Genomic DNA, 24,299 nt, shown 5'->3' with positions numbered 1-24,299 from the left:
TTTGCCATCCTTACCCGTAGAAAGCCCTTTCATCATCCCCAAACCCTAATCTTTTCCCTTTCCTTCCCAGCCCCCAAACCCTGCCCTCTGTACCTTTCTCACCACCCGCTTCCCTTCTCCTGTCATCCCCCTACCACCCGGGAAAAAAAGAGATTGCCCCCTCCTTCCACTAGCCCACCCTCCCACCCAAAGAACAACTTCTTCTGCGCAGCTTGTTTTCTAGGCAGCAGCGCTATTGTGATGTCATCGGGGGGCATTGTGACAAGCCGCCAGTGTTCCGTCTCTTCATGTTGTGCACAGTTCAAACGGAAAATACATCAACAGGCAGACTACAGAAAAGCTTACTATCAAAGGTTAGAGGGGGGCTTTCTCAGAGGGCTTTTTACAGTTTTTCTATTCCCAATTAGCCGTTTAAGTGTACTTATTGAAAGTAGTAATTCTTTCATAGGCCGCCCTTTCTTAGTATTTGACGTTCCTTATATTGCGGTATGAGGCTTCGCAGTAGGTTGCAAACATTCATCACCCATGACTGTCCCCAATTGAGCTCAGAAGCTCAATGTCTATCATGACCTCTCTTTTAGAATGTCCAAGAGCAAGCAAACTATTCCTCCAGGAGAGGGCGCCAACAGACTACTAAAGAGATCATCATTACTCAAAGAAAACCCCAAAAACCAATGCATGATAGGAATAAACAGGTAACTTTCTTTGGAGTGGAAGCGGAGAGATCGCACCAGATGCCAATTCTAGATGTTATCACACCTGTGGTCACTGCAGCAGCAGGTGAATCCACTTTGTCCAAAAGGGATCTATTCCATTCAATTGCAAATGATCTAGATAAGACAGAGAACTGCAGCACGGGGACATAGCCGAGTTGGTCAGGTTGAGTGGTGATGAGTTTGCTATTTGGATGAATAAAGAAAGTCAAAAGTGTGAAAGATAAAAAACAAAAGGAGGAAGTGTGAAAAGTGAATGGGCCAAATTGAGGTGCATATGAAGACGTATGCTTTCTTCCAATTCATTAAATCGGGCTAATATGAATCAGGTGAATTGAGTTCTGCTTTTGGAAACTGGGTTAAGAAGGGGTGCACCGTTCCTGGAGGTACTGCAATACCAGGTCAATGCGTGGAGTGGACAGAGCAAGCTCTTTTTCCATCTCCCTGTTCTAAAAATCCATTTAATATATGGTCCCCAGATAGGGGACGTATCAGATATTAAACTGATAAGAACAGATACTACACTTGATCTTAGCCAAAAGGCCGAGAAGCGATAACCAGAATTGGTTTGGGCCTCGAGTGGCACCCTGGCCTATGCCGGACACATCTTAGGGAGAGAGAGCGAGAGGGAGACAAACCCACGCCTACACAAGACATTTTGTCACCCAAGCCAACCCTTGAAAAGGCTGCTTTGCAGAGCCAAAACAAGAAGAATGGTGCGTTTTGCAGCCGCCGCCCACTGCAATGAATCTGAATAACTCCTCCTTTAGGGCGCAAGCAACTCCCCTCCCCCTTGCAGTCTTTCCAATTCACGATACAAAAAGACGGACAGGACAGGTTGCCTGACTTTCCGTCACTGCCACCCTTTGCCATCCTTACCCGTAGAAAGCCCTTTCATCATCCCCAAACCCTAATCTTTTCCCTTTCCTTCCCAGCCCCCAAACCCTGCCCTCTGTACCTTTCTCACCACCCGCTTCCCTTCTCCTGTCATCCCCCTACCACCCGGGAAAAAAAGAGATTGCCCCCTCCTTCCACTAGCCCACCCTCCCACCCAAAGAACAACTTCTTCTGCGCAGCTTGTTTTCTAGGCAGCAGCGCTATTGTGATGTCATCGGGGGGCATTGTGACAAGCCGCCAGTGTTCCGTCTCTTCATGTTGTGCACAGTTCAAACGGAAAATACATCAACAGGCAGACTACAGAAAAGCTTACTATCAAAGGTTAGAGGGGGGCTTTCTCAGAGGGCTTTTTACAGTTTTTCTATTCCCAATTAGCCGTTTAAGTGTACTTATTGAAAGTAGTAATTCTTTCATAGGCCGCCCTTTCTTAGTATTTGACGTTCCTTATATTGCGGTATGAGGCTTCGCAGTAGGTTGCAAACATTCATCACCCATGACTGTCCCCAATTGAGCTCAGAAGCTCAATGTCTATCATGACCTCTCTTTTAGAATGTCCAAGAGCAAGCAAACTATTCCTCCAGGAGAGGGCGCCAACAGACTACTAAAGAGATCATCATTACTCAAAAAACCCCAAAAACCAATGCATGATAGGAATAAACAGGTAACTTTCTTTGGAGTGGAAGCGGAGAGATCGCACCAGATGCCAATTCTAGATGTTATCACACCTGTGGTCACTGCAGCAGCAGGTGAATCCACTTTGTCCAAAAGGGATCTATTCCATTCAATTGCAAATGATCTAGATAAGACAGAGAACTGCAGCACGGGGACATAGCCGAGTTGGTCAGGTTGAGTGGTGATGAGTTTGCTATTTGGATGAATAAAGAAAGTCAAAAGTGTGAAAGATAAAAAACAAAAGGAGGAAGTGTGAAAAGTGAATGGGCCAAATTGAGGTGCATATGAAGACGTATGCTTTCTTCCAATTCATTAAATCGGGCTAATATGAATCAGGTGAATTGAGTTCTGCTTTTGGAAACTGGGTTAAGAAGGGGTGCACCGTTCCTGGAGGTACTGCAATACCAGGTCAATGCGTGGAGTGGACAGAGCAAGCTCTTTTTCCATCTCCCTGTTCTAAAAATCCATTTAATATATGGTCCCCAGATAGGGGACGTATCAGATATTAAACTGATAAGAACAGATACTACACTTGATCTTAGCCAAAAGGCCGAGAAGCGATAACCAGAATTGGTTTGGGCCTCGAGTGGCACCCTGGCCTATGCCGGACACATCTTAGGGAGAGAGAGCGAGAGGGAGACAAACCCACGCCTACACAAGACATTTTGTCACCCAAGCCAACCCTTGAAAAGGCTGCTTTGCAGAGCCAAAACAAGAAGAATGGTGCGTTTTGCAGCCGCCGCCCACTGCAATGAATCTGAATAACTCCTCCTTTAGGGCGCAAGCAACTCCCCTCCCCCTTGCAGTCTTTCCAATTCACGATACAAAAAGACGGACAGGACAGGTTGCCTGACTTTCCGTCACTGCCACCCTTTGCCATCCTTACCCGTAGAAAGCCCTTTCATCATCCCCAAACCCTAATCTTTTCCCTTTCCTTCCCAGCCCCCAAACCCTGCCCTCTGTACCTTTCTCACCACCCGCTTCCCTTCTCCTGTCATCCCCCTACCACCCGGGAAAAAAAGAGATTGCCCCCTCCTTCCACTAGCCCACCCTCCCACCCAAAGAACAACTTCTTCTGCGCAGCTTGTTTTCTAGGCAGCAGCGCTATTGTGATGTCATCGGGGGGCATTGTGACAAGCCGCCAGTGTTCCGTCTCTTCATGTTGTGCACAGTTCAAACGGAAAATACATCAACAGGCAGACTACAGAAAAGCTTACTATCAAAGGTTAGAGGGGGGCTTTCTCAGAGGGCTTTTTACAGTTTTTCTATTCCCAATTAGCCGTTTAAGTGTACTTATTGAAAGTAGTAATTCTTTCATAGGCCGCCCTTTCTTAGTATTTGACGTTCCTTATATTGCGGTATGAGGCTTCGCAGTAGGTTGCAAACATTCATCACCCATGACTGTCCCCAATTGAGCTCAGAAGCTCAATGTCTATCATGACCTCTCTTTTAGAATGTCCAAGAGCAAGCAAACTATTCCTCCAGGAGAGGGCGCCAACAGACTACTAAAGAGATCATCATTACTCAAAGAAAACCCCAAAAACCAATGCATGATAGGAATAAACAGGTAACTTTCTTTGGAGTGGAAGCGGAGAGATCGCACCAGATGCCAATTCTAGATGTTATCACACCTGTGGTCACTGCAGCAGCAGGTGAATCCACTTTGTCCAAAAGGGATCTATTCCATTCAATTGCAAATGATCTAGATAAGACAGAGAACTGCAGCACGGGGACATAGCCGAGTTGGTCAGGTTGAGTGGTGATGAGTTTGCTATTTGGATGAATAAAGAAAGTCAAAAGTGTGAAAGATAAAAAACAAAAGGAGGAAGTGTGAAAAGTGAATGGGCCAAATTGAGGTGCATATGAAGACGTATGCTTTCTTCCAATTCATTAAATCGGGCTAATATGAATCAGGTGAATTGAGTTCTGCTTTTGGAAACTGGGTTAAGAAGGGGTGCACCGTTCCTGGAGGTACTGCAATACCAGGTCAATGCGTGGAGTGGACAGAGCAAGCTCTTTTTCCATCTCCCTGTTCTAAAAATCCATTTAATATATGGTCCCCAGATAGGGGACGTATCAGATATTAAACTGATAAGAACAGATACTACACTTGATCTTAGCCAAAAGGCCGAGAAGCGATAACCAGAATTGGTTTGGGCCTCGAGTGGCACCCTGGCCTATGCCGGACACATCTTAGGGAGAGAGAGCGAGAGGGAGACAAACCCACGCCTACACAAGACATTTTGTCACCCAAGCCAACCCTTGAAAAGGCTGCTTTGCAGAGCCAAAACAAGAAGAATGGTGCGTTTTGCAGCCGCCGCCCACTGCAATGAATCTGAATAACTCCTCCTTTAGGGCGCAAGCAACTCCCCTCCCCCTTGCAGTCTTTCCAATTCACGATACAAAAAGACGGACAGGACAGGTTGCCTGACTTTCCGTCACTGCCACCCTTTGCCATCCTTACCCGTAGAAAGCCCTTTCATCATCCCCAAACCCTAATCTTTTCCCTTTCCTTCCCAGCCCCCAAACCCTGCCCTCTGTACCTTTCTCACCACCCGCTTCCCTTCTCCTGTCATCCCCCTACCACCCGGGAAAAAAAGAGATTGCCCCCTCCTTCCACTAGCCCACCCTCCCACCCAAAGAACAACTTCTTCTGCGCAGCTTGTTTTCTAGGCAGCAGCGCTATTGTGATGTCATCGGGGGGCATTGTGACAAGCCGCCAGTGTTCCGTCTCTTCATGTTGTGCACAGTTCAAACGGAAAATACATCAACAGGCAGACTACAGAAAAGCTTACTATCAAAGGTTAGAGGGGGGCTTTCTCAGAGGGCTTTTTACAGTTTTTCTATTCCCAATTAGCCGTTTAAGTGTACTTATTGAAAGTAGTAATTCTTTCATAGGCCGCCCTTTCTTAGTATTTGACGTTCCTTATATTGCGGTATGAGGCTTCGCAGTAGGTTGCAAACATTCATCACCCATGACTGTCCCCAATTGAGCTCAGAAGCTCAATGTCTATCATGACCTCTCTTTTAGAATGTCCAAGAGCAAGCAAACTATTCCTCCAGGAGAGGGCGCCAACAGACTACTAAAGAGATCATCATTACTCAAAGAAAACCCCAAAAACCAATGCATGATAGGAATAAACAGGTAACTTTCTTTGGAGTGGAAGCGGAGAGATCGCACCAGATGCCAATTCTAGATGTTATCACACCTGTGGTCACTGCAGCAGCAGGTGAATCCACTTTGTCCAAAAGGGATCTATTCCATTCAATTGCAAATGATCTAGATAAGACAGAGAACTGCAGCACGGGGACATAGCCGAGTTGGTCAGGTTGAGTGGTGATGAGTTTGCTATTTGGATGAATAAAGAAAGTCAAAAGTGTGAAAGATAAAAAACAAAAGGAGGAAGTGTGAAAAGTGAATGGGCCAAATTGAGGTGCATATGAAGACGTATGCTTTCTTCCAATTCATTAAATCGGGCTAATATGAATCAGGTGAATTGAGTTCTGCTTTTGGAAACTGGGTTAAGAAGGGGTGCACCGTTCCTGGAGGTACTGCAATACCAGGTCAATGCGTGGAGTGGACAGAGCAAGCTCTTTTTCCATCTCCCTGTTCTAAAAATCCATTTAATATATGGTCCCCAGATAGGGGACGTATCAGATATTAAACTGATAAGAACAGATACTACACTTGATCTTAGCCAAAAGGCCGAGAAGCGATAACCAGAATTGGTTTGGGCCTCGAGTGGCACCCTGGCCTATGCCGGACACATCTTAGGGAGAGAGACGAGAGAGGGAGACAAACCCACGCCTACACAAGACATTTTGTCACCCAAGCCAACCCTTGAAAAGGCTGCTTTGCAGAGCCAAAACAAGAAGAATGGTGCGTTTTGCAGCCGCCGCCCACTGCAATGAATCTGAATAACTCCTCCTTTAGGGCGCAAGCAACTCCCCTCCCCCTTGCAGTCTTTCCAATTCACGATACAAAAAGACGGACAGGACAGGTTGCCTGACTTTCCGTCACTGCCACCCTTTGCCATCCTTACCCGTAGAAAGCCCTTTCATCATCCCCAAACCCTAATCTTTTCCCTTTCCTTCCCAGCCCCCAAACCCTGCCCTCTGTACCTTTCTCACCACCCGCTTCCCTTCTCCTGTCATCCCCCTACCACCCGGGAAAAAAAGAGATTGCCCCCTCCTTCCACTAGCCCACCCTCCCACCCAAAGAACAACTTCTTCTGCGCAGCTTGTTTTCTAGGCAGCAGCGCTATTGTGATGTCATCGGGGGGCATTGTGACAAGCCGCCAGTGTTCCGTCTCTTCATGTTGTGCACAGTTCAAACGGAAAATACATCAACAGGCAGACTACAGAAAAGCTTACTATCAAAGGTTAGAGGGGGGCTTTCTCAGAGGGCTTTTTACAGTTTTTCTATTCCCAATTAGCCGTTTAAGTGTACTTATTGAAAGTAGTAATTCTTTCATAGGCCGCCCTTTCTTAGTATTTGACGTTCCTTATATTGCGGTATGAGGCTTCGCAGTAGGTTGCAAACATTCATCACCCATGACTGTCCCCAATTGAGCTCAGAAGCTCAATGTCTATCATGACCTCTCTTTTAGAATGTCCAAGAGCAAGCAAACTATTCCTCCAGGAGAGGGCGCCAACAGACTACTAAAGAGATCATCATTACTCAAAGAAAACCCCAAAAACCAATGCATGATAGGAATAAACAGGTAACTTTCTTTGGAGTGGAAGCGGAGAGATCGCACCAGATGCCAATTCTAGATGTTATCACACCTGTGGTCACTGCAGCAGCAGGTGAATCCACTTTGTCCAAAAGGGATCTATTCCATTCAATTGCAAATGATCTAGATAAGACAGAGAACTGCAGCACGGGGACATAGCCGAGTTGGTCAGGTTGAGTGGTGATGAGTTTGCTATTTGGATGAATAAAGAAAGTCAAAAGTGTGAAAGATAAAAAACAAAAGGAGGAAGTGTGAAAAGTGAATGGGCCAAATTGAGGTGCATATGAAGACGTATGCTTTCTTCCAATTCATTAAATCGGGCTAATATGAATCAGGTGAATTGAGTTCTGCTTTTGGAAACTGGGTTAAGAAGGGGTGCACCGTTCCTGGAGGTACTGCAATACCAGGTCAATGCGTGGAGTGGACAGAGCAAGCTCTTTTTCCATCTCCCTGTTCTAAAAATCCATTTAATATATGGTCCCCAGATAGGGGACGTATCAGATATTAAACTGATAAGAACAGATACTACACTTGATCTTAGCCAAAAGGCCGAGAAGCGATAACCAGAATTGGTTTGGGCCTCGAGTGGCACCCTGGCCTATGCCGGACACATCTTAGGGAGAGAGAGCGAGAGGGAGACAAACCCACGCCTACACAAGACATTTTGTCACCCAAGCCAACCCTTGAAAAGGCTGCTTTGCAGAGCCAAAACAAGAAGAATGGTGCGTTTTGCAGCCGCCGCCCACTGCAATGAATCTGAATAACTCCTCCTTTAGGGCGCAAGCAACTCCCCTCCCCCTTGCAGTCTTTCCAATTCACGATACAAAAAGACGGACAGGACAGGTTGCCTGACTTTCCGTCACTGCCACCCTTTGCCATCCTTACCCGTAGAAAGCCCTTTCATCATCCCCAAACCCTAATCTTTTCCCTTTCCTTCCCAGCCCCCAAACCCTGCCCTCTGTACCTTTCTCACCACCCGCTTCCCTTCTCCTGTCATCCCCCTACCACCCGGGAAAAAAAGAGATTGCCCCCTCCTTCCACTAGCCCACCCTCCCACCCAAAGAACAACTTCTTCTGCGCAGCTTGTTTTCTAGGCAGCAGCGCTATTGTGATGTCATCGGGGGGCATTGTGACAAGCCGCCAGTGTTCCGTCTCTTCATGTTGTGCACAGTTCAAACGGAAAATACATCAACAGGCAGACTACAGAAAAGCTTACTATCAAAGGTTAGAGGGGGGCTTTCTCAGAGGGCTTTTTACAGTTTTTCTATTCCCAATTAGCCGTTTAAGTGTACTTATTGAAAGTAGTAATTCTTTCATAGGCCGCCCTTTCTTAGTATTTGACGTTCCTTATATTGCGGTATGAGGCTTCGCAGTAGGTTGCAAACATTCATCACCCATGACTGTCCCCAATTGAGCTCAGAAGCTCAATGTCTATCATGACCTCTCTTTTAGAATGTCCAAGAGCAAGCAAACTATTCCTCCAGGAGAGGGCGCCAACAGACTACTAAAGAGATCATCATTACTCAAAGAAAACCCCAAAAACCAATGCATGATAGGAATAAACAGGTAACTTTCTTTGGAGTGGAAGCGGAGAGATCGCACCAGATGCCAATTCTAGATGTTATCACACCTGTGGTCACTGCAGCAGCAGGTGAATCCACTTTGTCCAAAAGGGATCTATTCCATTCAATTGCAAATGATCTAGATAAGACAGAGAACTGCAGCACGGGGACATAGCCGAGTTGGTCAGGTTGAGTGGTGATGAGTTTGCTATTTGGATGAATAAAGAAAGTCAAAAGTGTGAAAGATAAAAAACAAAAGGAGGAAGTGTGAAAAGTGAATGGGCCAAATTGAGGTGCATATGAAGACGTATGCTTTCTTCCAATTCATTAAATCGGGCTAATATGAATCAGGTGAATTGAGTTCTGCTTTTGGAAACTGGGTTAAGAAGGGGTGCACCGTTCCTGGAGGTACTGCAATACCAGGTCAATGCGTGGAGTGGACAGAGCAAGCTCTTTTTCCATCTCCCTGTTCTAAAAATCCATTTAATATATGGTCCCCAGATAGGGGACGTATCAGATATTAAACTGATAAGAACAGATACTACACTTGATCTTAGCCAAAAGGCCGAGAAGCGATAACCAGAATTGGTTTGGGCCTCGAGTGGCACCCTGGCCTATGCCGGACACATCTTAGGGAGAGAGAGCGAGAGGGAGACAAACCCACGCCTACACAAGACATTTTGTCACCCAAGCCAACCCTTGAAAAGGCTGCTTTGCAGAGCCAAAACAAGAAGAATGGTGCGTTTTGCAGCCGCCGCCCACTGCAATGAATCTGAATAACTCCTCCTTTAGGGCGCAAGCAACTCCCCTCCCCCTTGCAGTCTTTCCAATTCACGATACAAAAAGACGGACAGGACAGGTTGCCTGACTTTCCGTCACTGCCACCCTTTGCCATCCTTACCCGTAGAAAGCCCTTTCATCATCCCCAAACCCTAATCTTTTCCCTTTCCTTCCCAGCCCCCAAACCCTGCCCTCTGTACCTTTCTCACCACCCGCTTCCCTTCTCCTGTCATCCCCCTACCACCCGGGAAAAAAAGAGATTGCCCCCTCCTTCCACTAGCCCACCCTCCCACCCAAAGAACAACTTCTTCTGCGCAGCTTGTTTTCTAGGCAGCAGCGCTATTGTGATGTCATCGGGGGGCATTGTGACAAGCCGCCAGTGTTCCGTCTCTTCATGTTGTGCACAGTTCAAACGGAAAATACATCAACAGGCAGACTACAGAAAAGCTTACTATCAAAGGTTAGAGGGGGGCTTTCTCAGAGGGCTTTTTACAGTTTTTCTATTCCCAATTAGCCGTTTAAGTGTACTTATTGAAAGTAGTAATTCTTTCATAGGCCGCCCTTTCTTAGTATTTGACGTTCCTTATATTGCGGTATGAGGCTTCGCAGTAGGTTGCAAACATTCATCACCCATGACTGTCCCCAATTGAGCTCAGAAGCTCAATGTCTATCATGACCTCTCTTTTAGAATGTCCAAGAGCAAGCAAACTATTCCTCCAGGAGAGGGCGCCAACAGACTACTAAAGAGATCATCATTACTCAAAGAAAACCCCAAAAACCAATGCATGATAGGAATAAACAGGTAACTTTCTTTGGAGTGGAAGCGGAGAGATCGCACCAGATGCCAATTCTAGATGTTATCACACCTGTGGTCACTGCAGCAGCAGGTGAATCCACTTTGTCCAAAAGGGATCTATTCCATTCAATTGCAAATGATCTAGATAAGACAGAGAACTGCAGCACGGGGACATAGCCGAGTTGGTCAGGTTGAGTGGTGATGAGTTTGCTATTTGGATGAATAAAGAAAGTCAAAAGTGTGAAAGATAAAAAACAAAAGGAGGAAGTGTGAAAAGTGAATGGGCCAAATTGAGGTGCATATGAAGACGTATGCTTTCTTCCAATTCATTAAATCGGGCTAATATGAATCAGGTGAATTGAGTTCTGCTTTTGGAAACTGGGTTAAGAAGGGGTGCACCGTTCCTGGAGGTACTGCAATACCAGGTCAATGCGTGGAGTGGACAGAGCAAGCTCTTTTTCCATCTCCCTGTTCTAAAAATCCATTTAATATATGGTCCCCAGATAGGGGACGTATCAGATATTAAACTGATAAGAACAGATTTTGATTTAATGAAGCTTTCCAAAGCACCACAAAAAATGCATGACCGAAGTCACACCAAAAACAGTGCAAAGGCTAGGATTCGTGTGGACCCCACCGTGAGGAGAGGGTCCCCAAAAATCAACCCCGTCCCTCCGAGCCAGAAGGCCACAGCAAGGGTCAGGGATCTTCGGTGCTCCCCCAAGCCGAAGCCTGGTTGAGCCTTGTCGTTGCTCCCAGCGTCCACCCAGGCATCTTACCCAAGTGGAGTAGAGAGCTACTAGTTGTTGGTTTCGCAGCCGAAACTGCCCCGACCGTCAACCGGTGTTGGTTTCTCAGCCCAAGGCTAACCGGACCTCCAACCGGGTGTTGGTTTCTCAGCCGAAGCTGACCCAGACCTCCAACCGGGTGTTGGTTTCTCAGCCGAAGCTGACCCAGACCTCCAACCGGGTGTTAGTTTCTCAGCCCAAAGCTGACCAGACCTCCGACCGGGATTGTAAAAATTTCCCTTCCTAGCCAGAAGGCCGGGATAGGGTAATATGCTCAAAAAGTATGAAAAGGCAAGGTACGGTGTGCTACAGAGCCCAAGGCTTGCCGGGGTCCCAAGCCAGCAAGCTCAGACTCACTCCAGGGTCGTCAGTCCTGGGGCACGTTGTACCATAGCCCCCCACCCTTACTCAGTCTAATAGCCTCGATCCTGGTAGGGCCATGTTTTCCTCTAGATGAATATACTATCCACCCAGAGTACTAGCAAGCGCAACCTTCCAGTGTGCATTGTATCATTGTACTAAGGTGGCCTGGAGCTTAAACCACCTCTTCGAACAACACTACACTTGATCTTAGCCAAAAGGCCGAGAAGCGATAACCAGAATTGGTTTGGGCCTCGAGTGGCACCCTGGCCTATGCCGGACACATCTTAGGGAGAGAGAGCGAGAGGGAGACAAACCCACGCCTACACAAGACATTTTGTCACCCAAGCCAACCCTTGAAAAGGCTGCTTTGCAGAGCCAAAACAAGAAGAATGGTGCGTTTTGCAGCCGCCGCCCACTGCAATGAATCTGAATAACTCCTCCTTTAGGGCGCAAGCAACTCCCCTCCCCCTTGCAGTCTTTCCAATTCACGATACAAAAAGACGGACAGGACAGGTTGCCTGACTTTCCGTCACTGCCACCCTTTGCCATCCTTACCCGTAGAAAGCCCTTTCATCATCCCCAAACCCTAATCTTTTCCCTTTCCTTCCCAGCCCCCAAACCCTGCCCTCTGTACCTTTCTCACCACCCGCTTCCCTTCTCCTGTCATCCCCCTACCACCCGGGAAAAAAAGAGATTGCCCCCTCCTTCCACTAGCCCACCCTCCCACCCAAAGAACAACTTCTTCTGCGCAGCTTGTTTTCTAGGCAGCAGCGCTATTGTGATGTCATCGGGGGGCATTGTGACAAGCCGCCAGTGTTCCGTCTCTTCATGTTGTGCACAGTTCAAACGGAAAATACATCAACAGGCAGACTACAGAAAAGCTTACTATCAAAGGTTAGAGGGGGGCTTTCTCAGAGGGCTTTTTACAGTTTTTCTATTCCCAATTAGCCGTTTAAGTGTACTTATTGAAAGTAGTAATTCTTTCATAGGCCGCCCTTTCTTAGTATTTGACGTTCCTTATATTGCGGTATGAGGCTTCGCAGTAGGTTGCAAACATTCATCACCCATGACTGTCCCCAATTGAGCTCAGAAGCTCAATGTCTATCATGACCTCTCTTTTAGAATGTCCAAGAGCAAGCAAACTATTCCTCCAGGAGAGGGCGCCAACAGACTACTAAAGAGATCATCATTACTCAAAGAAAACCCCAAAAACCAATGCATGATAGGAATAAACAGGTAACTTTCTTTGGAGTGGAAGCGGAGAGATCGCACCAGATGCCAATTCTAGATGTTATCACACCTGTGGTCACTGCAGCAGCAGGTGAATCCACTTTGTCCAAAAGGGATCTATTCCATTCAATTGCAAATGATCTAGATAAGACAGAGAACTGCAGCACGGGGACATAGCCGAGTTGGTCAGGTTGAGTGGTGATGAGTTTGCTATTTGGATGAATAAAGAAAGTCAAAAGTGTGAAAGATAAAAAACAAAAGGAGGAAGTGTGAAAAGTGAATGGGCCAAATTGAGGTGCATATGAAGACGTATGCTTTCTTCCAATTCATTAAATCGGGCTAATATGAATCAGGTGAATTGAGTTCTGCTTTTGGAAACTGGGTTAAGAAGGGGTGCACCGTTCCTGGAGGTACTGCAATACCAGGTCAATGCGTGGAGTGGACAGAGCAAGCTCTTTTTCCATCTCCCTGTTCTAAAAATCCATTTAATATATGGTCCCCAGATAGGGGACGTATCAGATATTAAACTGATAAGAACAGATACTACACTTGATCTTAGCCAAAAGGCCGAGAAGCGATAACCAGAATTGGTTTGGGCCTCGAGTGGCACCCTGGCCTATGCCGGACACATCTTAGGGAGAGAGAGCGAGAGGGAGACAAACCCACGCCTACACAAGACATTTTGTCACCCAAGCCAACCCTTGAAAAGGCTGCTTTGCAGAGCCAAAACAAGAAGAATGGTGCGTTTTGCAGCCGCCGCCCACTGCAATGAATCTGAATAACTCCTCCTTTAGGGCGCAAGCAACTCCCCTCCCCCTTGCAGTCTTTCCAATTCACGATACAAAAAGACGGACAGGACAGGTTGCCTGACTTTCCGTCACTGCCACCCTTTGCCATCCTTACCCGTAGAAAGCCCTTTCATCATCCCCAAACCCTAATCTTTTCCCTTTCCTTCCCAGCCCCCAAACCCTGCCCTCTGTACCTTTCTCACCACCCGCTTCCCTTCTCCTGTCATCCCCCTACCACCCGGGAAAAAAAGAGATTGCCCCCTCCTTCCACTAGCCCACCCTCCCACCCAAAGAACAACTTCTTCTGCGCAGCTTGTTTTCTAGGCAGCAGCGCTATTGTGATGTCATCGGGGGGCATTGTGACAAGCCGCCAGTGTTCCGTCTCTTCATGTTGTGCACAGTTCAAACGGAAAATACATCAACAGGCAGACTACAGAAAAGCTTACTATCAAAGGTTAGAGGGGGGCTTTCTCAGAGGGCTTTTTACAGTTTTTCTATTCCCAATTAGCCGTTTAAGTGTACTTATTGAAAGTAGTAATTCTTTCATAGGCCGCCCTTTCTTAGTATTTGACGTTCCTTATATTGCGGTATGAGGCTTCGCAGTAGGTTGCAAACATTCATCACCCATGACTGTCCCCAATTGAGCTCAGAAGCTCAATGTCTATCATGACCTCTCTTTTAGAATGTCCAAGAGCAAGCAAACTATTCCTCCAGGAGAGGGCGCCAACAGACTACTAAAGAGATCATCATTACTCAAAGAAAACCCCAAAAACCAATGCATGATAGGAATAAACAGGTAACTTTCTTTGGAGTGGAAGCGGAGAGATCGCACCAGATGCCAATTCTAGATGTTATCACACCTGTGGTCACTGCAGCAGCAGGTGAATCCACTTTGTCCAAAAGGGATCTATTCCATTCAATTGCAAATGATCTAGATAAGACAGAGAACTGCAGCACGGGGACATAGCCGAGTTGGTCAGGTTGAGTGGTGATGAGTTTGCTATTTGGATGAATAAAGAAAGTCAAAAGTGTGAAAGATAAAAAACAAAAGGAGGAAGTGTGAAAAGTGAATGGGCCAAATTGAGGTGCATATGAAGACGTATGCTTTCTTCCAATTCATTAAATCGGGCTAATATGAATCAGGTGAATTGAGTTCTGCTTTTGGAAACTGGGTTAAGAAGGGGTGCACCGTTCCTGGAGGTACTGCAATACCAGGTCAATGCGTGGAGTGGACAGAGCAAGCTCTTTTTCCATCTCCCTGTTCTAAAAATCCATTTAATATATGGTCCCCAGATAGGGGACGTATCAGATATTAAACTGATAAGAACAGATACTACACTTGATCTTAGCCAAAAGGCCGAGAAGCGATAACCAGAATTGGTTTGGGCCTCGAGTGGCACCCTGGCCTATGCCGGACACATCTTAGGGAGAGAGAGCGAGAGGGAGACAAACCCACGCCTACACAAGACATTTTGTCACCCAAGCCAACCCTTGAAAAGGCTGCTTTGCAGAGCCAAAACAAGAAGAATGGTGCGTTTTGCAGCCGCCGCCCACTGCAATGAATCTGAATAACTCCTCCTTTAGGGCGCAAGCAACTCCCCTCCCCCTTGCAGTCTTTCCAATTCACGATACAAAAAGACGGACAGGACAGGTTGCCTGACTTTCCGTCACTGCCACCCTTTGCCATCCTTACCCGTAGAAAGCCCTTTCATCATCCCCAAACCCTAATCTTTTCCCTTTCCTTCCCAGCCCCCAAACCCTGCCCTCTGTACCTTTCTCACCACCCGCTTCCCTTCTCCTGTCATCCCCCTACCACCCGGGAAAAAAAGAGATTGCCCCCTCCTTCCACTAGCCCACCCTCCCACCCAAAGAACAACTTCTTCTGCGCAGCTTGTTTTCTAGGCAGCAGCGCTATTGTGATGTCATCGGGGGGCATTGTGACAAGCCGCCAGTGTTCCGTCTCTTCATGTTGTGCACAGTTCAAACGGAAAATACATCAACAGGCAGACTACAGAAAAGCTTACTATCAAAGGTTAGAGGGGGGCTTTCTCAGAGGGCTTTTTACAGTTTTTCTATTCCCAATTAGCCGTTTAAGTGTACTTATTGAAAGTAGTAATTCTTTCATAGGCCGCCCTTTCTTAGTATTTGACGTTCCTTATATTGCGGTATGAGGCTTCGCAGTAGGTTGCAAACATTCATCACCCATGACTGTCCCCAATTGAGCTCAGAAGCTCAATGTCTATCATGACCTCTCTTTTAGAATGTCCAAGAGCAAGCAAACTATTCCTCCAGGAGAGGGCGCCAACAGACTACTAAAGAGATCATCATTACTCAAAGAAAACCCCAAAAACCAATGCATGATAGGAATAAACAGGTAACTTTCTTTGGAGTGGAAGCGGAGAGATCGCACCAGATGCCAATTCTAGATGTTATCACACCTGTGGTCACTGCAGCAGCAGGTGAATCCACTTTGTCCAAAAGGGATCTATTCCATTCAATTGCAAATGATCTAGATAAGACAGAGAACTGCAGCACGGGGACATAGCCGAGTTGGTCAGGTTGAGTGGTGATGAGTTTGCTATTTGGATGAATAAAGAAAGTCAAAAGTGTGAAAGATAAAAAACAAAAGGAGGAAGTGTGAAAAGTGAATGGGCCAAATTGAGGTGCATATGAAGACGTATGCTTTCTTCCAATTCATTAAATCGGGCTAATATGAATCAGGTGAATTGAGTTCTGCTTTTGGAAACTGGGTTAAGAAGGGGTGCACCGTTCCTGGAGGTACTGCAATACCAGGTCAATGCGTGGAGTGGACAGAGCAAGCTCTTTTTCCATCTCCCTGTTCTAAAAATCCATTTAATATATGGTCCCCAGATAGGGGACGTATCAGATATTAAACTGATAAGAACAGATACTACACTTGATCTTAGCCAAAAGGCCGAGAAGCGATAACCAGAATTGGTTTGGGCCTCGAGTGGCACCCTGGCCTATGCCGGACACATCTTAGGGAGAGAGAGCGAGAGGGAGACAAACCCACGCCTACACAAGACATTTTGTCACCCAAGCCAACCCTTGAAAAGGCTGCTTTGCAGAGCCAAAACAAGAAGAATGGTGCGTTTTGCAGCCGCCGCCCACTGCAATGAATCTGAATAACTCCTCCTTTAGGGCGCAAGCAACTCCCCTCCCCCTTGCAGTCTTTCCAATTCACGATACAAAAAGACGGACAGGACAGGTTGCCTGACTTTCCGTCACTGCCACCCTTTGCCATCCTTACCCGTAGAAAGCCCTTTCATCATCCCCAAACCCTAATCTTTTCCCTTTCCTTCCCAGCCCCCAAACCCTGCCCTCTGTACCTTTCTCACCACCCGCTTCCCTTCTCCTGTCATCCCCCTACCACCCGGGAAAAAAAGAGATTGCCCCCTCCTTCCACTAGCCCACCCTCCCACCCAAAGAACAACTTCTTCTGCGCAGCTTGTTTTCTAGGCAGCAGCGCTATTGTGATGTCATCGGGGGGCATTGTGACAAGCCGCCAGTGTTCCGTCTCTTCATGTTGTGCACAGTTCAAACGGAAAATACATCAACAGGCAGACTACAGAAAAGCTTACTATCAAAGGTTAGAGGGGGGCTTTCTCAGAGGGCTTTTTACAGTTTTTCTATTCCCAATTAGCCGTTTAAGTGTACTTATTGAAAGTAGTAATTCTTTCATAGGCCGCCCTTTCTTAGTATTTGACGTTCCTTATATTGCGGTATGAGGCTTCGCAGTAGGTTGCAAACATTCATCACCCATGACTGTCCCCAATTGAGCTCAGAAGCTCAATGTCTATCATGACCTCTCTTTTAGAATGTCCAAGAGCAAGCAAACTATTCCTCCAGGAGAGGGCGCCAACAGACTACTAAAGAGATCATCATTACTCAAAGAAAACCCCAAAAACCAATGCATGATAGGAATAAACAGGTAACTTTCTTTGGAGTGGAAGCGGAGAGATCGCACCAGATGCCAATTCTAGATGTTATCACACCTGTGGTCACTGCAGCAGCAGGTGAATCCACTTTGTCCAAAAGGGATCTATTCCATTCAATTGCAAATGATCTAGATAAGACAGAGAACTGCAGCACGGGGACATAGCCGAGTTGGTCAGGTTGAGTGGTGATGAGTTTGCTATTTGGATGAATAAAGAAAGTCAAAAGTGTGAAAGATAAAAAACAAAAGGAGGAAGTGTGAAAAGTGAATGGGCCAAATTGAGGTGCATATGAAGACGTATGCTTTCTTCCAATTCATTAAATCGGGCTAATATGAATCAGGTGAATTGAGTTCTGCTTTTGGAAACTGGGTTAAGAAGGGGTGCACCGTTCCTGGAGGTACTGCAATACCAGGTCAATGCGTGGAGTGGACAGAGCAAGCTCTTTTTCCATCTCCCTGTTCTAAAAATCCATTTAATATATGGTCCCCAGATAGGGGACGTATCAGATATTAAACTGATAAGAACAGATGAGATTTCATCCGCAAATTTCAGAAAACGGTCATCGGCCACCACACAAAAGCGCAGTGCCGCAGGTGATCGCCTCCCGAGCCCAGGAACCACCAGCCATAAGGGGACGTAAGCACCAAAAGGCGCAACAATCCCCGAGGCCGGCGGTTGTGCAAGCCCGGGCCCCTCCCAGCCAAGACCAAGGCAAACCCAACGAAGGGACTACACTTGATCTTAGCCAAAAGGCCGAGAAGCGATAACCAGAATTGGTTTGGGCCTCGAGTGGCACCCTGGCCTATGCCGGACACATCTTAGGGAGAGAGAGCGAGAGGGAGACAAACCCACGCCTACACAAGACATTTTGTCACCCAAGCCAACCCTTGAAAAGGCTGCTTTGCAGAGCCAAAACAAGAAGAATGGTGCGTTTTGCAGCCGCCGCCCACTGCAATGAATCTGAATAACTCCTCCTTTAGGGCGCAAGCAACTCCCCTCCCCCTTGCAGTCTTTCCAATTCACGATACAAAAAGACGGACAGGACAGGTTGCCTGACTTTCCGTCACTGCCACCCTTTGCCATCCTTACCCGTAGAAAGCCCTTTCATCATCCCCAAACCCTAATCTTTTCCCTTTCCTTCCCAGCCCCCAAACCCTGCCCTCTGTACCTTTCTCACCACCCGCTTCCCTTCTCCTGTCATCCCCCTACCACCCGGGAAAAAAAGAGATTGCCCCCTCCTTCCACTAGCCCACCCTCCCACCCAAAGAACAACTTCTTCTGCGCAGCTTGTTTTCTAGGCAGCAGCGCTATTGTGATGTCATCGGGGGGCATTGTGACAAGCCGCCAGTGTTCCGTCTCTTCATGTTGTGCACAGTTCAAACGGAAAATACATCAACAGGCAGACTACAGAAAAGCTTACTATCAAAGGTTAGAGGGGGGCTTTCTCAGAGGGCTTTTTACAGTTTTTCTATTCCCAATTAGCCGTTTAAGTGTACTTATTGAAAGTAGTAATTCTTTCATAGGCCGCCCTTTCTTAGTATTTGACGTTCCTTATATTGCGGTATGAGGCTTCGCAGTAGGTTGCAAACATTCATCACCCATGACTGTCCCCAATTGAGCTCAGAAGCTCAATGTCTATCATGACCTCTCTTTTAGAATGTCCAAGAGCAAGCAAACTATTCCTCCAGGAGAGGGCGCCAACAGACTACTAAAGAGATCATCATTACTCAAAGAAAACCCCAAAAACCAATGCATGATAGGAATAAACAGGTAACTTTCTTTGGAGTGGAAGCGGAGAGATCGCACCAGATGCCAATTCTAGATGTTATCACACCTGTGGTCACTGCAGCAGCAGGTGAATCCACTTTGTCCAAAAGGGATCTATTCCATTCAATTGCAAATGATCTAGATAAGACAGAGAACTGCAGCACGGGGACATAGCCGAGTTGGTCAGGTTGAGTGGTGATGAGTTTGCTATTTGGATGAATAAAGAAAGTCAAAAGTGTGAAAGATAAAAAACAAAAGGAGGAAGTGTGAAAAGTGAATGGGCCAAATTGAGGTGCATATGAAGACGTATGCTTTCTTCCAATTCATTAAATCGGGCTAATATGAATCAGGTGAATTGAGTTCTGCTTTTGGAAACTGGGTTAAGAAGGGGTGCACCGTTCCTGGAGGTACTGCAATACCAGGTCAATGCGTGGAGTGGACAGAGCAAGCTCTTTTTCCATCTCCCTGTTCTAAAAATCCATTTAATATATGGTCCCCAGATAGGGGACGTATCAGATATTAAACTGATAAGAACAGATTTTGATTTAATGAAGCTTTCCAAAGCACCGCAAAAAATGCATGACCGAAGTCACACCAAAAACAGTGCAAAGGCTAGGATTCGTGTGGACCCCTCCGTGAGGAGAGGGTCCCCAAAAATCAACCCCGTCCCTCCGAGCCAGAAGGCCACAGCAAGGGTCAGGGATCTTCGGTGCTCCCCCAAGCCGAAGCCTGGTTGAGCCTTGTCGTTGCTCCCAGCGTCCACCCAGGCATCTTACCCAAGTGGAGTAGAGAGCTACTAGTTGTTGGTTTCGCAGCCGAAACTGCCCGGACCGTCAACCGGTGTTGGTTTCTCAGCCCAAGGCTAACCGGACCTCCAACCGGGTGTTGGTTTCTCAGCCGAAGCTGACCCGGACCTCCAACCGGGTGTTGGTTTCTCAGCCGAAGCTGACCCGGACCTCCAACCGGGTGTTGGTTTCTCAGCCCAAAGCTGAACGGACCTCCGACCATGATTATAAAAATTTTCCTTCCTAGCCAGAAGGCCGGGATAGAGCAATATGCTCAGAAAGTATGAAAGGGCAAGGTACGGTGTGCTACAGAGCCCAAGGCTCGCCGGGGTCCCAAGCCAGCAAGCTCAGACTCACTCCAGGGTCGTCAGTCCTGGGGCACATTGCACCATAGCCCCCACACTTACTCAGTCTAATAGCCTCGATCCTGGTAGGGCCATGTTTTCCTCTAGATGAATATACTATACATTAAGAGTACTAGCAAGCGCAACCTTCCAGTGTGCATTGCATCTGCCGAGCCTCACAGATACTACACTTGATCTTAGCCAAAAGGCCGAGAAGCGATAACCAGAATTGGTTTGGGCCTCGAGTGGCACCCTGGCCTATGCCGGACACATCTTAGGGAGAGAGAGCGAGAGGGAGACAAACCCACGCCTACACAAGACATTTTGTCACCCAAGCCAACCCTTGAAAAGGCTGCTTTGCAGAGCCAAAACAAGAAGAATGGTGCGTTTTGCAGCCGCCGCCCACTGCAATGAATCTGAATAACTCCTCCTTTAGGGCGCAAGCAACTCCCCTCCCCCTTGCAGTCTTTCCAATTCACGATACAAAAAGACGGACAGGACAGGTTGCCTGACTTTCCGTCACTGCCACCCTTTGCCATCCTTACCCGTAGAAAGCCCTTTCATCATCCCCAAACCCTAATCTTTTCCCTTTCCTTCCCAGCCCCCAAACCCTGCCCTCTGTACCTTTCTCACCACCCGCTTCCCTTCTCCTGTCATCCCCCTACCACCCGGGAAAAAAAGAGATTGCCCCCTCCTTCCACTAGCCCACCCTCCCACCCAAAGAACAACTTCTTCTGCGCAGCTTGTTTTCTAGGCAGCAGCGCTATTGTGATGTCATCGGGGGGCATTGTGACAAGCCGCCAGTGTTCCGTCTCTTCATGTTGTGCACAGTTCAAACGGAAAATACATCAACAGGCAGACTACAGAAAAGCTTACTATCAAAGGTTAGAGGGGGGCTTTCTCAGAGGGCTTTTTACAGTTTTTCTATTCCCAATTAGCCGTTTAAGTGTACTTATTGAAAGTAGTAATTCTTTCATAGGCCGCCCTTTCTTAGTATTTGACGTTCCTTATATTGCGGTATGAGGCTTCGCAGTAGGTTGCAAACATTCATCACCCATGACTGTCCCCAATTGAGCTCAGAAGCTCAATGTCTATCATGACCTCTCTTTTAGAATGTCCAAGAGCAAGCAAACTATTCCTCCAGGAGAGGGCGCCAACAGACTACTAAAGAGATCATCATTACTCAAAGAAAACCCCAAAAACCAATGCATGATAGGAATAAACAGGTAACTTTCTTTGGAGTGGAAGCGGAGAGATCGCACCAGATGCCAATTCTAGATGTTATCACACCTGTGGTCACTGCAGCAGCAGGTGAATCCACTTTGTCCAAAAGGGATCTATTCCATTCAATTGCAAATGATCTAGATAAGACAGAGAACTGCAGCACGGGGACATAGCCGAGTTGGTCAGGTTGAGTGGTGATGAGTTTGCTATTTGGATGAATAAAGAAAGTCAAAAGTGTGAAAGATAAAAAACAAAAGGAGGAAGTGTGAAAAGTGAATGGGCCAAATTGAGGTGCATATGAAGACGTATGCTTTCTTCCAATTCATTAAATCGGGCTAATATGAATCAGGTGAATTGAGTTCTGCTTTTGGAAACTGGGTTAAGAAGGGGTGCACCGTTCCTGGAGGTACTGCAATACCAGGTCAATGCGTGGAGTGGACAGAGCAAGCTCTTTTTCCATCTCCCTGTTCTAAAAATCCATTTAATATATGGTCCCCAGATAGGGGACGTATCAGATATTAAACTGATAAGAACAGATACTACACTTGATCTTAGCCAAAAGGCCGAGAAGCGATAACCAGAATTGGTTTGGGCCTCGAGTGGCACCCTGGCCTATGCCGGACACATCTTAGGGAGAGAGAGCGAGAGGGAGACAAACCCACGCCTACACAAGACATTTTGTCACCCAAGCCAACCCTTGAAAAGGCTGCTTTGCAGAGCCAAAACAAGAAGAATGGTGCGTTTTGCAGCCGCCGCCCACTGCAATGAATCTGAATAACTCCTCCTTTAGGGCGCAAGCAACTCCCCTCCCCCTTGCAGTCTTTCCAATTCACGATACAAAAAGACGGACAGGACAGGTTGCCTGACTTTCCGTCACTGCCACCCTTTGCCATCCTTACCCGTAGAAAGCCCTTTCATCATCCCCAAACCCTAATCTTTTCCCTTTCCTTCCCAGCCCCCAAACCCTGCCCTCTGTACCTTTCTCACCACCCGCTTCCCTTCTCCTGTCATCCCCCTACCACCCGGGAAAAAAAGAGATTGCCCCCTCCTTCCACTAGCCCACCCTCCCACCCAAAGAACAACTTCTTCTGCGCAGCTTGTTTTCTAGGCAGCAGCGCTATTGTGATGTCATCGGGGGGCATTGTGACAAGCCGCCAGTGTTCCGTCTCTTCATGTTGTGCACAGTTCAAACGGAAAATACATCAACAGGCAGACTACAGAAAAGCTTACTATCAAAGGTTAGAGGGGGGCTTTCTCAGAGGGCTTTTTACAGTTTTTCTATTCCCAATTAGCCGTTTAAGTGTACTTATTGAAAGTAGTAATTCTTTCATAGGCCGCCCTTTCTTAGTATTTGACGTTCCTTATATTGCGGTATGAGGCTTCGCAGTAGGTTGCAAACATTCATCACCCATGACTGTCCCCAATTGAGCTCAGAAGCTCAATGTCTATCATGACCTCTCTTTTAGAATGTCCAAGAGCAAGCAAACTATTCCTCCAGGAGAGGGCGCCAACAGACTACTAAAGAGATCATCATTACTCAAAGAAAACCCCAAAAACCAATGCATGATAGGAATAAACAGGTAACTTTCTTTGGAGTGGAAGCGGAGAGATCGCACCAGATGCCAATTCTAGATGTTATCACACCTGTGGTCACTGCAGCAGCAGGTGAATCCACTTTGTCCAAAAGGGATCTATTCCATTCAATTGCAAATGATCTAGATAAGACAGAGAACTGCAGCACGGGGACATAGCCGAGTTGGTCAGGTTGAGTGGTGATGAGTTTGCTATTTGGATGAATAAAGAAAGTCAAAAGTGTGAAAGATAAAAAACAAAAGGAGGAAGTGTGAAAAGTGAATGGGCCAAATTGAGGTGCATATGAAGACGTATGCTTTCTTCCAATTCATTAAATCGGGCTAATATGAATCAGGTGAATTGAGTTCTGCTTTTGGAAACTGGGTTAAGAAGGGGTGCACCGTTCCTGGAGGTACTGCAATACCAGGTCAATGCGTGGAGTGGACAGAGCAAGCTCTTTTTCCATCTCCCTGTTCTAAAAATCCATTTAATATATGGTCCCCAGATAGGGGACGTATCAGATATTAAACTGATAAGAACAGATACTACACTTGATCTTAGCCAAAAGGCCGAGAAGCGATAACCAGAATTGGTTTGGGCCTCGAGTGGCACCCTGGCCTATGCCGGACACATCTTAGGGAGAGAGAGCGAGAGGGAGACAAACCCACGCCTACACAAGACATTTTGTCACCCAAGCCAACCCTTGAAAAGGCTGCTTTGCAGAGCCAAAACAAGAAGAATGGTGCGTTTTGCAGCCGCCGCCCACTGCAATGAATCTGAATAACTCCTCCTTTAGGGCGCAAGCAACTCCCCTCCCCCTTGCAGTCTTTCCAATTCACGATACAAAAAGACGGACAGGACAGGTTGCCTGACTTTCCGTCACTGCCACCCTTTGCCATCCTTACCCGTAGAAAGCCCTTTCATCATCCCCAAACCCTAATCTTTTCCCTTTCCTTCCCAGCCCCCAAACCCTGCCCTCTGTACCTTTCTCACCACCCGCTTCCCTTCTCCTGTCATCCCCCTACCACCCGGGAAAAAAAGAGATTGCCCCCTCCTTCCACTAGCCCACCCTCCCACCCAAAGAACAACTTCTTCTGCGCAGCTTGTTTTCTAGGCAGCAGCGCTATTGTGATGTCATCGGGGGGCATTGTGACAAGCCGCCAGTGTTCCGTCTCTTCATGTTGTGCACAGTTCAAACGGAAAATACATCAACAGGCAGACTACAGAAAAGCTTACTATCAAAGGTTAGAGGGGGGCTTTCTCAGAGGGCTTTTTACAGTTTTTCTATTCCCAATTAGCCGTTTAAGTGTACTTATTGAAAGT

The 24,299-nt window shown here is 47.0% G+C and overlaps 14 non-coding genes and 1 pseudogene across 14 annotated transcripts; all 15 read right to left on the bottom strand.

Annotated features, from left to right (window-relative positions):
• Positions 1-1,077: 1,077 nt before the first annotated feature.
• Positions 1,078-1,268, bottom strand: LOC142277265 (U2 spliceosomal RNA). The gene has a single exon (XR_012740452.1). It is a non-coding gene; the product is annotated as a U2 spliceosomal RNA (small nuclear RNA).
• Positions 1,269-2,653: 1,385 nt separating this feature from the next.
• LOC142277264 (U2 spliceosomal RNA) lies at positions 2,654-2,844 on the bottom strand. Its single transcript, XR_012740451.1, has one exon. It is a non-coding gene; the product is annotated as a U2 spliceosomal RNA (small nuclear RNA).
• A 1,387-nt stretch (positions 2,845-4,231) lies between these two features.
• LOC142277263 (U2 spliceosomal RNA) lies at positions 4,232-4,422 on the bottom strand. Its single transcript, XR_012740450.1, has one exon. It is a non-coding gene; the product is annotated as a U2 spliceosomal RNA (small nuclear RNA).
• A 1,387-nt stretch (positions 4,423-5,809) lies between these two features.
• On the bottom strand, positions 5,810-6,000 carry LOC142277261 (U2 spliceosomal RNA). Its single transcript, XR_012740449.1, has one exon. It is a non-coding gene; the product is annotated as a U2 spliceosomal RNA (small nuclear RNA).
• Positions 6,001-7,388: 1,388 nt separating this feature from the next.
• On the bottom strand, positions 7,389-7,579 carry LOC142277260 (U2 spliceosomal RNA). Its single transcript, XR_012740448.1, has one exon. It is a non-coding gene; the product is annotated as a U2 spliceosomal RNA (small nuclear RNA).
• Positions 7,580-8,966: 1,387 nt separating this feature from the next.
• Positions 8,967-9,157, bottom strand: LOC142277259 (U2 spliceosomal RNA). Its single transcript, XR_012740447.1, has one exon. It is a non-coding gene; the product is annotated as a U2 spliceosomal RNA (small nuclear RNA).
• Positions 9,158-10,544: 1,387 nt separating this feature from the next.
• Positions 10,545-10,740, bottom strand: LOC142277281 (U2 spliceosomal RNA). Its single transcript, XR_012740467.1, has one exon. It is a non-coding gene; the product is annotated as a U2 spliceosomal RNA (small nuclear RNA).
• Positions 10,741-12,925: 2,185 nt separating this feature from the next.
• Positions 12,926-13,116, bottom strand: LOC142277290 (U2 spliceosomal RNA). The gene has a single exon (XR_012740473.1). It is a non-coding gene; the product is annotated as a U2 spliceosomal RNA (small nuclear RNA).
• A 1,387-nt stretch (positions 13,117-14,503) lies between these two features.
• On the bottom strand, positions 14,504-14,694 carry LOC142277289 (U2 spliceosomal RNA). The gene has a single exon (XR_012740472.1). It is a non-coding gene; the product is annotated as a U2 spliceosomal RNA (small nuclear RNA).
• Positions 14,695-16,081: 1,387 nt separating this feature from the next.
• LOC142277282 (U2 spliceosomal RNA) lies at positions 16,082-16,272 on the bottom strand. The gene has a single exon (XR_012740468.1). It is a non-coding gene; the product is annotated as a U2 spliceosomal RNA (small nuclear RNA).
• Positions 16,273-17,659: 1,387 nt separating this feature from the next.
• On the bottom strand, positions 17,660-17,844 carry LOC142277286 (U2 spliceosomal RNA). Its single transcript, XR_012740471.1, has one exon. It is a non-coding gene; the product is annotated as a U2 spliceosomal RNA (small nuclear RNA).
• A 1,592-nt stretch (positions 17,845-19,436) lies between these two features.
• LOC142277283 (U2 spliceosomal RNA) lies at positions 19,437-19,632 on the bottom strand. The gene has a single exon (XR_012740469.1). It is a non-coding gene; the product is annotated as a U2 spliceosomal RNA (small nuclear RNA).
• Positions 19,633-20,274: 642 nt separating this feature from the next.
• Positions 20,275-20,401, bottom strand: LOC142277287 (U2 spliceosomal RNA; annotated as a pseudogene).
• Positions 20,402-21,788: 1,387 nt separating this feature from the next.
• Positions 21,789-21,979, bottom strand: LOC142277270 (U2 spliceosomal RNA). Its single transcript, XR_012740457.1, has one exon. It is a non-coding gene; the product is annotated as a U2 spliceosomal RNA (small nuclear RNA).
• A 1,387-nt stretch (positions 21,980-23,366) lies between these two features.
• On the bottom strand, positions 23,367-23,557 carry LOC142277258 (U2 spliceosomal RNA). Its single transcript, XR_012740446.1, has one exon. It is a non-coding gene; the product is annotated as a U2 spliceosomal RNA (small nuclear RNA).
• Between the last annotated feature and the right edge of the window lie 742 nt (positions 23,558-24,299).

This window comes from Anomaloglossus baeobatrachus, unplaced genomic scaffold (assembly GCF_048569485.1).
Source record: "Anomaloglossus baeobatrachus isolate aAnoBae1 unplaced genomic scaffold, aAnoBae1.hap1 Scaffold_4068, whole genome shotgun sequence".
NCBI lineage: Eukaryota > Metazoa > Chordata > Amphibia > Anura > Aromobatidae > Anomaloglossus > Anomaloglossus baeobatrachus.
This window is presented reverse-complemented; position numbering and strand designations above follow the sequence as displayed.